The 13,150-nt window shown below is 35.9% G+C and overlaps 1 protein-coding gene across 6 annotated transcripts in view; it reads right to left on the reverse strand.

Moving 5' to 3' along the window:
* Nucleotides 1-13,150, reverse strand: part of LOC117403235 (estrogen-related receptor gamma) — a 283,889-nt gene that overhangs the window by 270,600 nt on the left and 139 nt on the right. For 2 of the 6 annotated variants that reach the window (XM_059024299.1, XM_059024300.1), the window contains exon 2: nt 9,704-9,962. The exons of 3 other annotated variants lie outside the window; for them this stretch is intronic. The gene's annotated coding sequence lies outside the window, so the exon portion shown is untranslated. The remainder of the gene's footprint in view (nt 1-9,703; nt 9,963-13,150) is intronic. One more of the 6 variants, XM_059024302.1, reaches the window with a different exon arrangement.

Consider the following 13,150-nt stretch of genomic DNA (forward strand, 5'->3'; position numbering starts at 1 on the left):
GTGCTTTTGTTTGATAATCAGATCGATGTAGGTTTGGTTAGGCAAATAAAACTGCATAAAAGATATGTTGTATGCATCACTTAAAATAAAAATGTAGACAACCACTATGGCATCATTTATTTAGTATATTTTTGATGAAGTTTCTTTTTTTCTATAAATAGTAGACATTTTACTTAAGCTACCCATCAGTAATATTACTGGGGCTAAATTAAAAAAATAAAAAATAAAAAATAAATCCCATTTGCATCATGCAATTCACAGTGACCTAGCGTCACACTTAATTGGATATTATTGAGGGACATATGATGTGTCCGGCATATCCGAATGTACGACGTAACGGTGTCTGTATTAGCGAGAGACTACTGTATATATTATTTACCTAGATGTAGCTGGGATACAGAAGCATTTCACCTTAATGTATTGAAAAAATAGTACATTCTATAAAAGTCAACCCTAGTCTTCCCACTGCTGAGATGAAACCATGCAGTCACTTCAATTTGTTTGGAATTATCTTTCACCTCCACTTAGTTCAGCATGCTCAAGATCAACTGGTAAAAGATTGCTTTATGAACATTTAATCTTATCTGAATAATCTTGATTGACTATAAGTCCAGCGGAGAATTGTATTTTGGTGTTGACTGTTTTATGGTTGGGCTGTGTCTTGTCAGTATTTTCAAGGTTTCATACATTTTTTAATTTAGAAAACATTATAATTAACATACATTTTACTATATTATTTTAGCTGATGACACCTCCAATCCCCAAAGTATTGCTCCCCTTTATAATATCACTGAATACAGTACAAATAAACAGATTGAACATTCAGATTGTTAAAAAAACAACATTGTCTTAGATCAAGTTTTGAAAAGGTTTCAACATTTTCTGCTCCAAATATCAGAAATCTGGCAAAACAAGTTCTGAAACTGCACCACAAACCAGTTCCCATGGGTTTCAGATTTAAAATGGCCTTGTGAGACCATAGGGGATATAAACCTTTAAAATGTGATGGGTCTTACAACTTATATGGGCAGTATGAAAAGTCTTGCTGGTAGAGTAGTTATATTATACATTCCTTAAAGGGACATTCAGCATCTCTGTCAACTGATGACAGACGGAAGTAGCTGACTGTGATAATACTCTTCCTTACTTTGACAATTTGAATTACCTGAAGTGTATTAAATGGGCCTGGGGCACCCCCACATGGCACATGTTACAGTTTGTTTCATTGATTTCTGCCTTTAATTTATTTTGTGTTTAAATTTTTTTTATGCTAAAGTCTAATGCAAAAGCATATTCTATCTCCTGACGAGATTATAAAATAACAAATTACATGTCAGTGTCATGAACAAGTAGGTTACAATGACCCACAGAACAGTATGTGGAATTGGATAACAAAGTTAGATTTACTGTGTCTTCAAAATCGGACAATGAGTTCCTGAAATAGAGTTTACAATAGCACGGCCAATCAAGTTTTTTTGTTTCTTTTCGTTTTACTTTATATTCACAGTTTAAATCATTTTTCTGTAGCCTTTCAATCCTAATAAAACCAGGTTTTGGCCGTATAAAAGGTAGGTGGCCATGACCTATACTGACCATATGTGAAAACAAGGACCAAGACTTGTGTATAAGTACGTCACATTGACCTACATTCTAATGTCTATATATCCATGAAGATATCAATTCAAAGAATACATCAAGATATAAAAATGTCCAACATACCGTATTCCTTTGAATTTAAGATGCCCTCGAATTTAAGACACAGACCAAATTTCCCACCTCAACTTGAGGGAAAAAAAAAATCAAATAAAGATGCATTTACAAAGATGCATTGACTCATATAAGACAATGACATATGGAGGCAGTTTGTAGCCGTCTGCTGTCACACAGAGCATTACAGTTATGCGCTGTTTCTCATTCCAGTTCTGATTACTCACACGTTTTTCTCCCTTTTTGTGAACTGTGGTATTGTTTGACAAGTAGAATAATACGGGGGTCTGACTAGAACTGAGCCAAATAACAAAACTAAAGCTAATGACACTTTATGACAGGGAGCTAGTTTAGCTGTGCTGCTGCTGTGGTAAACAGGAAGGCTTGCCCAGTTGAGCTGATCGGGAGGTCCTGATTGGCTGGGGAGCATGCCCGGGGAGCCTATGCCTGTTTAAGAACGCAGCAGCACCTGTTCAAGGCTAATGCACCACGGCGTTAGCTACACAGGTGGGTGCTAAGCGTCCGCTCCGCAGGATAACGACAACAGAACCCTTTAATTGCCAGTCAGTCACAATGCTGTTTGTATACTCGGACACAGCTATTTTAATACACGCATCACTATACTTTAGTCGAATTTAAGATGCAGGCCATTTTTGAGAAGAAAACATTGGTTTAAAAAGTGCGCCTTCTTCAATTCAAAGGAATATGGTGTATATGTACAGTTGTCTCCCCAATGGGAGATACCTAGTAGGAGAGACTTTTTTTTAGTTTTAAACAAAAAAAATATATACATGGTTTGACAATGGCCAGGTTTCCATGCTCTTATTGTATTACTTGTATTGTAACACTTGAAATGTATTTGCTTACGATTGTAAGTCGCCCTGGATAAGGGCGTCTGCGAAGAAATAAATAATAATAATAATAAAAAAAAATAATAATTCACCTTTTTCTCACACTATATATCCTACAGAACCGTAGCTTCAGCAATTCTGATCTTTATGATAGTCTACGAACAGAGCTAAAATCCAGCAGTTTAGGTTAATGATATAAAAATGATCCAGTCAAAATGTTTAGTACAGTATTTTCAAAATAGACAACTCATAGTAGGCTACCCTTCTCGGCCTCTACACAATATAATAGTGCCGAGACAAACACAGGATTTTCATGTTCGGATATTTGCTCAAATTTAAATATTCGTTCAGATATCCGTTCATTTTCAATAAAAGCCATTATTTTGCTCAGAACGCAAGCAGAGACAGCATAGCGGCAGGGGGTGTGGCCCCTGTGTGTGTGCCTTTATTTTACAGCAAGATGTTACAATATATAAAACACGTTAAAGTAGAATATCCCGCTCCCGAGTGGCGCATCCAGTAAATGCGCTCCGCGTGGAGTGCAGGATGCGCCCTATAGCCTCGACGTCGCTGGTTCGAGTCCAGGTTATTCCTTTGCCGACCGAGGAAAGGAGCTCCTAGGGGGCGGTGTACAATTGTACGAGCGCCGCTCAGGGGGAGGGAGGGTTAGGTCGGCCAGGGTGTCCTCGGCTCACCGTGCACCAGCGACCCCTGTGGTCTGGCCAGGTGCCTGCATGCTTGCCTGTAAGCTGCCTAGGGCTGCGTTGTCCTCCCACACTGTAGCTCTGGGTGGCTGCATGGTGAGTCTGCAGTGTGTAAAGAAGCGGGCGGCTAACGGCACACGCTTCGGAGGACAGCATGTGTTCGTCTTCGCACCTCCCGAGTCAACGCAGAGGTGGTAGCCGTGAGCTGAGCTAAAAATAATTGGACACTACTAAATTGCGAAGAAAACAATAAAAATCATTGGCAACTACTAAATTAAAAAAAAAAGTAGAATATCCCAGGAGTAAAGAATACGTTGTGTAGGCCTTACTTTACCCCCAGTGAATTAACTACAAAACAAAGGATGCCAAATAGCAGTTCAAATTAAACGCTTTTTTTCATTCTGTGCCATTGACATTTCTCCACAGTAAACAGTGGCCATAGATAAGTTTTCATAAAGTAAGAACATGAGGTTTACTTGTGTCTTTTTGTAGCTGAACAAGCAAACGAAAACTGAAATTTAACTTTAAACACTTCAAATAAAACAAAACGTGGAAATGTTGTTGTAAAATGACGGGGCAAATAATACAGCTATGCTAATTCAATACATTTTGGGGTACAAATGTGACTTGGTAGGTAACCTTGATAGATGCTACTTGAGGTTAGTGTACAATAAATGGCATCTTATTACTTAGGGACAGAAAAGTCTAGGCTTAAAGCAAACTGCTATCCAATGATCAAATACGAAGATAACATACTCGTAAAGGATGAAAGAAATATCTTTGTGTACTTCGCAAAGGGCTTCATTATTTATTTGTTTATTCAATATGTAAATATGAAAACAAAAGGTGAAATGAAAAGTGAAAATAAGACACAGTAATAAAACTACAAAATAAAGGTGCCGCTTATGCAGTGCCTCCACTCCCGCTAAGCCGATCAGTACGGGCCTCCAACCTACGCTCAGCTATTTCTATACACTGGGGTGGCCAGAGTTCCCCGTATACCTACACATGTCCCCTCGGGTACGTAATTATTTATTTTACTTTTTTAAATTATTTTAAGGCAGATTGTCTCCCTCAGCCAGGCTTGCCTGGTCCTTGTTTTACACGGGCGTCACTGTATATTCCCAAACACGGCCACCCAAATTCACAACCAAGTGCAGTTTTTATGGGCCGAGCACACCCTCTTCCACACCTCTCCGTGTCATCGCCATGACTGACAGGTGGATCTTACGAGACTGCTGCCCTCTTCCTGCAGTACCACGCATGTGCCAGATAGTCAGTCCAGATCTCCCCTGTTACAGAGCCAAATGACAACAATCTTAAATGTTGAATAGTGTGTTAAAAAAAATACCGAATGAATGAAAAAGAAACGTCCTTTTAAAATGGTGTATAAGTATTTACAGTCGCCACCTAGAGCGTTGTGTTTATTATGGATGTTTGCTTTTTACTGCATTCACTCCTCTATCCACAGTAATTCTGAATGTTTTAATTTCAAATGATGAAGCATTGAACTTGTGTTTTTGTGGTACGGCACTTTTGTTTGGCATAATTATTTACCATGGGTTTCTCGTCTGGTTCCTCAAAATAATTCCTTTGTTTAGAGTAGCAATTTTATTAAAAATATATAACAAATATCAGAAAAAACACTTTTCTTTATCCCGTGTAGACTGAGTACCATGCCATGCCCACTACAGCATGAACACAGAGTGCACCAATGAAGCGCCAGATCGACCGAGAATAAAACCCACCCCAGTGTCAATCTTTATGTTGCACCAATTAGAAAAAAACTACTTGGAGGCAATTGCCAAACACCTTCCTTTTTGCGATGATAAATTACTAAAATTAATACATTAAAAAATACGCGTTTGGTGAAATTTGTCATGTGATCGGTTATATGTCTAGCATATTATTCAATGTTTAACCACTTCTTTAGAGTTTATAAGTTTAAACATTTAAAAATCCCTTCCCTACGTGCTACATCAGTCATGACAGTGCAGAGAGAATTTTGAGTTTCTAAACTGCAGTGGAAACTTGGCCAATGATAATGGCTCAAGATACATTTCCTTTTTTTTTTCCCCCCCGTACAGTACCAATTGCATTGAAATTCCCTTAAATTGAAAATTCAGACAAACTAACTGTGGACTGCTGCTTGCTAAAACTGCCTCACTGTAATACAGTAGTTATAATGTCTCCAATCCGACAAAACAAGTTTTGAAACTACACTACAAAACAATCCCCATATTATAACTGCCTGGCCAGCTCTGTGCAATAAATCAAAGCCATACACATGCACAATCCGCACAAACATGCAAACTCAATTTCCAGTTGCTTGCTTTCTTGCTCTCTCTCTCTTTGTCCTTTTTGTGCCAGCTCCATAAACACCCAAACTAGTTCCAAAAGTCACACTGCCATTGAAACAAGGAAAGGTCTGCGATTACTAGAGATTTAAACTGCTTCGGTAACAGCATCTTACCTGCAGTAAAGTGAAACACAACACCTGCCAGGTAACCACTGCTTCAAACAGCAATCTATGGAGTGCAGAGTAGCCCAAACTTCTTAAAAACATACTGTACACAACTCAGTCTTATTTTCTGCAAGATTGCACACAAAAATGATTAGCTTTACACACTCTACAACGAATGGCTTCCAATTAGAGGAAAAATGGATACCAATAAAAGATTTAAAAAAAAAATGTAATTAATGCTAAACCGAAAGGGGCCTAGATATTGTTTATTAAGCAACTAGGCAATAAAACGCAAGTCAACAAAGACAGCAGCACATTATTCTGCACTATGGGTATGGTTTTAGTAAGTCAAATTTTGTTCAGCAAGTACTGTATTATAGAGTTATATATGCATTATACTTCAGAAGGACACAATCTTGTATTACACTACCTATTTATTATGGAAATACTGCCATCATAGTATCTAGTACATCTTATTTTATCTCTTGTTTTAGAAGTTAAAAGAATCACTGAACACATCTATTTTAATTTATAGCACTGTAATCTTCAATTAAAGTATAAAAGAAGTAAAAGATCTTCAACACAACAAACGTGGTATCAGTTATAATGCTGCTAATGCAAGAAAGAATAAGAAAGATGATTTGGTATAATCTCTCTAATTATTCTTAAAAATGTTACTTATGTGTATTTGTAGGGTGGATGCAGCTAAAATGTTTCAAAAATTTTGAAGTTTTCTGCTAAAATGGAAGGCATAAGATACTTGTTTTGTCAAACAGAAACACTAAGGCCTACTGTAATCATGAGTTATTTAAATAATGTTTATATATATATATATATATATATATATATATATATATATATATATATATATATATATATACTTTAAACTGTTCTAGACTGTTTATTGTTGTTTTATTTAAAAACAGTTTCATACATAAAAAAATAATTATTTAATCCATCAAAACATACCTTTACAGACATTCTTTAAATAACCTGTTAAATATTTGTAAATGGCATCTGCCATTCAAGAAACACTTGCAACCAGTATCTTATAGCTCTGCTTTTCCTAACAACTTGCTTGAGTTAGTAATTAACAAGGCACACTGAAAAGAATTGGGGAATGTCTGCTCAAGGGCTGATAGATTTAATTATTGATACTGGTTTATATACTTGTATTATACTTGTACAGAACTGCATTCTGGTTTATAGATTTCACTTAAAACATTGTTTGCTTGTTAATTAATCACATTCACTGCAGTGTAGCCACTAGGAAGATACATTTGGAGACAGCCAGCTAATAAAACATTTAACATTCGTTTTCCTTAAAATAATTTTTTCCATTGTTGCAGAATACTGAAATACTTTGAAGAAATTTGTTTGGATTAGAACCCATTCGTAGGCTTCATTGTAGGTTTCTGTTTTTAGATCTTGTTTGCTCATAGAAGCCATGGTAAAACTTGAAGGTTCAATTGAGACTGACCTATTCTGTGAACCTACTGACATACACCAGTATTTACACATGTCCTCTGCACATCCAATACACACTAAAAGGGCAATCCCAAAGGGTCTAGGAATAAGAATACGAAGAACATGCTCAAAAGAAAGTGATTATGTAAAACTAAGAAATGTATTAAAAACAAATCTTTAAAAAAAGAGGATACAAAGAATTATAGAGGCAGAGTTAAGAAAAGTGGATAAACTAAAAAAAAGATGATGATCTACTAGATTTAAAAATAGAGGTACAAAGGTCAAAAGGGTCCCATTAGTAATTACTTACTCACAACTTTTGCCTAATATGTATAAGGCAGTTTGGAAACACTTGCAGATTCTACATAATTCAGAAAAATTGAAAAAGGTATTTCTTAAGGCCCCAGTTGTAGCATTCGAAAGAGAAAAAAGTTTGTAGTATTAGAACAGCTCAAATTAGACAATGCAACATATAGATGAATAAAAAAAAGTAAATGGATAAATAGACTTAACACGATTATGCCAGCGGGACTCAACAGAAATGAATGAACTAATTAACTCCAATAATATATATAATTTAAATATATTAAATAAATAAATGAATAAATAAACAAACAAAATTCATTCAAAAGTTGTGCATGCTGATGCGCTGGGGAAGCCAAATCAAGGCTGATCCTCAGAGCCAGTATTGCATGATAATATAAATATAAGTTTATGTAAACTAATGTTAATTAGAATTAATACAGATCTAAAGACAGAAGTAAAAATGATGTCACAATATATAGAACACAATTACATCATGTAAGAATAAATCATGGATTTGAATATAAACAATAACAAGTCGTCATACCGTCAAAAACCTATAAATGCCTCCAATGTTTTGATTCAAATACATGCTCCCTTGTGAAAGATATGTACAGAAATGTTGGGCAGCTGACTTTGAGCTAATTATATATATATATATATATATATATATATATATATATATGTGTGTGTGTGTGTGTGTGTTACAATTAATATATTGTAATACATCAAAGTATTACAAAAAGAATCACCTAAAGGTCTGTAAAATGCAGACACTGAAAGAAATGCAGTTAATAGAAAACATGTCTTAAGCTTGATTGATACAGTATGACATTAGAATACTAATAACAAGATCAAGTTTATGTTCCAAGTCATCAGGATTTGCAAGCATTTTGCTTTGAAACCTAAACTGTGGATTACCAATGAATACAGACTTAAGAGAACTGAAACATATACTTTGTCAGCCAGGAGATTACAAAAACTGTGGAGGCTTTCACTTGCTGTAGGCCTCAGAAATGGTACATGGTGTCTTTTAAATTGGTATATGCTACAGTTGCATGTGATCTATACAATAATTCCCATTAAAAATAATTTCATGCTCTGGTAGGGCAGGTCATTTGTATTGTTTACAACAAGCCATTGAACTCAGCAGTTTGTTGCATCTGAAGCCATGGTTACCAGTTTTAGTATGCACTAGTTAAAATGGAATGCTGTTCCTTGTGTATTAATGGAGAATACTTCAAATAATCTATCACGCAGGGATTCCAGTGAGGAAATAAACTGAAAAGTACATACACTATAAAATATAAGGCTATGCAAATGAAAAAAAACAACAACAACTACTGCTTTCATTGATTTCTGCACTACATTAAATGCTTGTAGCCTCTTTAGTTTAATCTATGAAAATAAGAAACGTTAGGTAAGGAAAAGTAGGTTTTAATAAGTTTCCAAAACTGGTATCCTGCTGATTTTGTCTGGGGATGATATACTTATTTAGCACAGAACAGATTAATGTTTCGATATAAATACCCTAGAAAGACTGCAACATTAGATCAATGGGCATCCCAATTTCACTGAATAAATATGACAAACTGAAAAAGAATAATGTTTTAGTTCTGATAAGCTTTTAGATGTAATTCATCTTTTTCTTGTTGTCCATGTACGTACAGTTGTGCTCACTCAATTTGTTTGCAGAAATACTGTATATCAACTGAATCATTTTCAAGCTAGGCTACACTAAACCAGAAAACTACAATACGTTAAGATTCAGGATAAAACACCAACAGCACAACATTTTAACAGTGAAGCATTCTACAGACTTAAACCATAACAATTCAAGTAGGGCACTTTCATTCCATTATACAGTAAGTAAATAATGCCAAGCAGCTCTGAGCATATTCTAAGCAAAACTTTTAATAAACTCTGCGACTGTATGAATAGAATAAGGGGAAAGGTACAACCTGTAATAGTGTCAGGTAGTGCATCATTAACAAGAACGACACAAGTTTAACCTGACAAAACACAGATGCACTTACTTCTAAATATTTTCTGTACTGCTGTTTGCTGTAAACAGTGATTGACAGGGGTTGTAGGATTCAAATTATTTCAGATTATATCAGACAAGACCTATCTTTCATATACTCTGCATTTTAAAGGCTGTTTCAAACACTGTCTTCTCCGTATTAGCCTAAATCAAATGTACTTACAGGCTGCCTGGATTCTTCTTGGAGTTTGGTGCAGTTTCAAGGACAAACGTCTGATGATGCCTTTTCTTCAGTGCAGCAGTGCAACTACAACATGCAGCAGTTCCTGATTAGTTCTGATCTGGTTGGAAATTTCTTAACAAATCATTAGGAAGACAGATCTTGGCAAGTCACGGTTGTATAAAAAGCTGCTAGCTTTACTGGGTGGTTGGCTTTAGCTTGTCAATGAGTACACAGTAGCAGCTGAGCTCCTATTGCAGCCCTGCAGAAAAGAAAAGCTTTACTGACAAGCAACAGCATCACATTTCAAGGGAGTTGGTGCCAGACTCCGGAATGGAAACTGACTTTAACAACCAATTTGATATATATATATATAAAACTTCTCTGAATCTTATATAACTTCTCTGAATCTTAGATAAAGATATAACTAATTTAATGCACAGGGACATATTTTTCTGAATTGAAAATGTGTATTTTCATTCTATTGTAATTAGATAGCTTAAAGGGTACATAAGGACCTTTTTATTTTATTGTATTACATGTTCCCATGTAAGATGGCTTCACATGTACCCACATGAACCTCTCAGAACTACATTTCCCATCATCCTCCTGCAAACTGGTAAATCCATCTCAGTTACATATGTTTTTGTATAAATTAAATTTAGCAGCCAATCAACTGACACGTGAATGTTTACCCTGTCATATCAATGCAAGACTGTATATAAAATTACACCCATAGTGTTCCGCATTTCCAGTTAATTTCTAATTTTACCAAAAAATTACTGATTTTTGTCTACTATTCAATATTTTCCCAGTACTATTTTCTAGGAAATACACAATATTTTAATTAAATGCTGTTTTATGTTGACTCCGGCATTGTAATAAGCAGCCCTAGACTGTAGGATACAATAGGTACGTTTAGACGTCAGAGGATCAAATAACATTCAAACGTGGTTCTCTGTTCACAAACACATTACAATCTGATTCTGTTGGCTAATCAAAGTCTGATTATTGTGGCAATCACTGGACGTGGTAACTACTAGGTTGATCAAAAACTAAATTGAAATACACGAAATATAATGCTTTTAGTGGGTGAGGAATGGGAAGAAAATCAATTTATGAATATACAAAAGAAAAAAGAAAATGAATGTTTCGAAGTATACAAAAAGCAAAAATAGCAGAAGTGGGTCAGATGAGGCAGAAGACGCAAGTTAGCTGGTACTTTGCGAACATTTGGGCAATCGCTGTGAGGTACATGTTCGCGCTGACAATAAAAGAAAATACTGAAAAATAAGCGACACGTTCAACTGAGACAAGCAATCCATTTATGCGGCTTTCACACTGGATTTAATAAAAGAGTGCAGAATGACTGTTAATGGGTTTGTCAGATCGCTGTGCTTTGCTGGACAGCCACTGTTTATTGCAGAGGTATGTTTTGGTGACTTCGTACGACAGTACTGTCTGTCGATCAGCTAAAACACTGCCTAACGCCGACAATCTTGATTGTAAATATTTGACAGAAAATGGTGATGCTTTAGTTGGTAAACTTACATGGAACGCATTGATGGAAATGTCCAGTGTGATTTTTGACGCGTCTCCCGATGGCTAAACACCGTCCAGTTCTGTCAATTTTCTTTTCTTTTTATGATTTCAAGGTAAAAAAACTGGCTTGTTTTGTGCTGATGTCATGTTCGTATCTTCTGTAGATATTATTTCCATCAGCACAGCTATTGTCCAAACATTCGCAAAGTACAAGCTAACTTGGGAAAATGTGGCTTCGACCTGCACAGATTCTGCTTGATCATACATGCCAGGGACATTAAACTTAATCAGAAACCAGAACTGCTACGCATTATATTCCACATGTAAAGTGTGTATACAGAGACTTTTTCACCCGATTTTTACCGATGTTTCAATTAAAAACTTTTTTTTTTACCGATTTTATCCCTATTTTAATATATGTAAAATAAACAATGAAAAACATTAAAAAAAACAAAAATGCAGAACACTACTCCCACAGTATGTGCTATGCTGCTCTCTGGTATCAGAATACTATACAAGTGGTCTTCTGCAAGTATGAAATGGCTCATGCCCCATTGTTTGTATGGGACTGAATATATGTAGATTAACACATTTACTTAGACAAATACAGTATTGCTAAATAAATTGTGCATACTACTGGAAAAAAAAAAAAATACCAGTACTGGGAGGCCCTACTTATAGTGAGTATGCACATTTAATTTAAAACCTAAGGCTGTAGTGTCCCTCAATAATATTCACTTTTAATCTCAATTATAATATGGTATCTGCTTACTGTGATCTTTCATGGTTTACCCTTCTTGACTCCACTTCATTTGAAACCGGACCTGTCCTGTTTGATTACATTTTCCTAAAAGTAGTTTCAGCTGCAGGCACACAAATGTCTTCCCTTTTTGACACTCATTCACCAACAAAACAAGTTTGCTTCTAACTAATACTTGCAGCACTTAGGAGGTTATGAATATAATTCGCATGTTTATATGTAACTCTGGAAAGCAAAATATGAATTTTAAAGAAATGAAAAATAATTAAATATGTTTTTGTTATACATAAAATATTGTATAACTAATGCCAATACATTTGTTTGTTTTGTTCACCATAGGTGCACTATTTTTTTTTCAAATATGTAAGACTATTTTGAAACCGTGTGGGATGGCTTTAAATCCTTATGCATTGCCGTAGTTTTAATTATCAGGACAAGAGTGAGAAAACTTCAAACTTTTGGAGTTTACGTCCCCTCAGCAGTCAAACTTTAGACAGACGTACAACACAATGCATTCCCACTGCTTTTTTAAGTATATCGAGTGCATGAACTAAGAAAGGGTCTTGTTACAATAGTTTGTGGAGGGCTGTCTTGTCTGTTGTCAAATGCACATCTATAATATCAACCACTACAAAACACAGCAAACATGCTTCCCAGTAACGCAGCCCCATGTGGTTTCACAACACAACTGAAGCCAGCAGAAATGACTCCGGAACAGAAAACACAGAACTCCAGGCCTGTTTAGCCCACCTCTCAGTGTTACCAAATATTTCAAGGACAAGCCAGCTAGCTCGCAAGCGATATGCATCCCTCGTCAGCACCGCAGCACAGAGTTACGCTGTTGCAAATAGAAATGCGTACCACCACAGTACCTCCGAATGTTTAGATGGTCACAACTCGCAAGGTTCTAGCAACACGTAATGCGTGACAGTTAGTGTCGGCAGTGCTAAGAAGCAGCACTATGCCTTTAAACTGAACGCGCCATCTGTTCATGTTAACAAAATTATATTAAAATGTGTGCGAAATGTATCATTTGAGCCAGTTGTACTGTGTAGTTGTAACTGGCTCTCTTGTGGTTATACCCGGTAAGACCTAATGGGACAGGGGACGAAAGACCTCGCAATACGATGTATAGATTTATTTAAGTT

The sequence above is a fragment of the Acipenser ruthenus genome, chromosome 5, assembly GCF_902713425.1.
Source record: "Acipenser ruthenus chromosome 5, fAciRut3.2 maternal haplotype, whole genome shotgun sequence".
Classification (NCBI taxonomy): Eukaryota; Metazoa; Chordata; class Actinopteri; order Acipenseriformes; family Acipenseridae; genus Acipenser; species Acipenser ruthenus.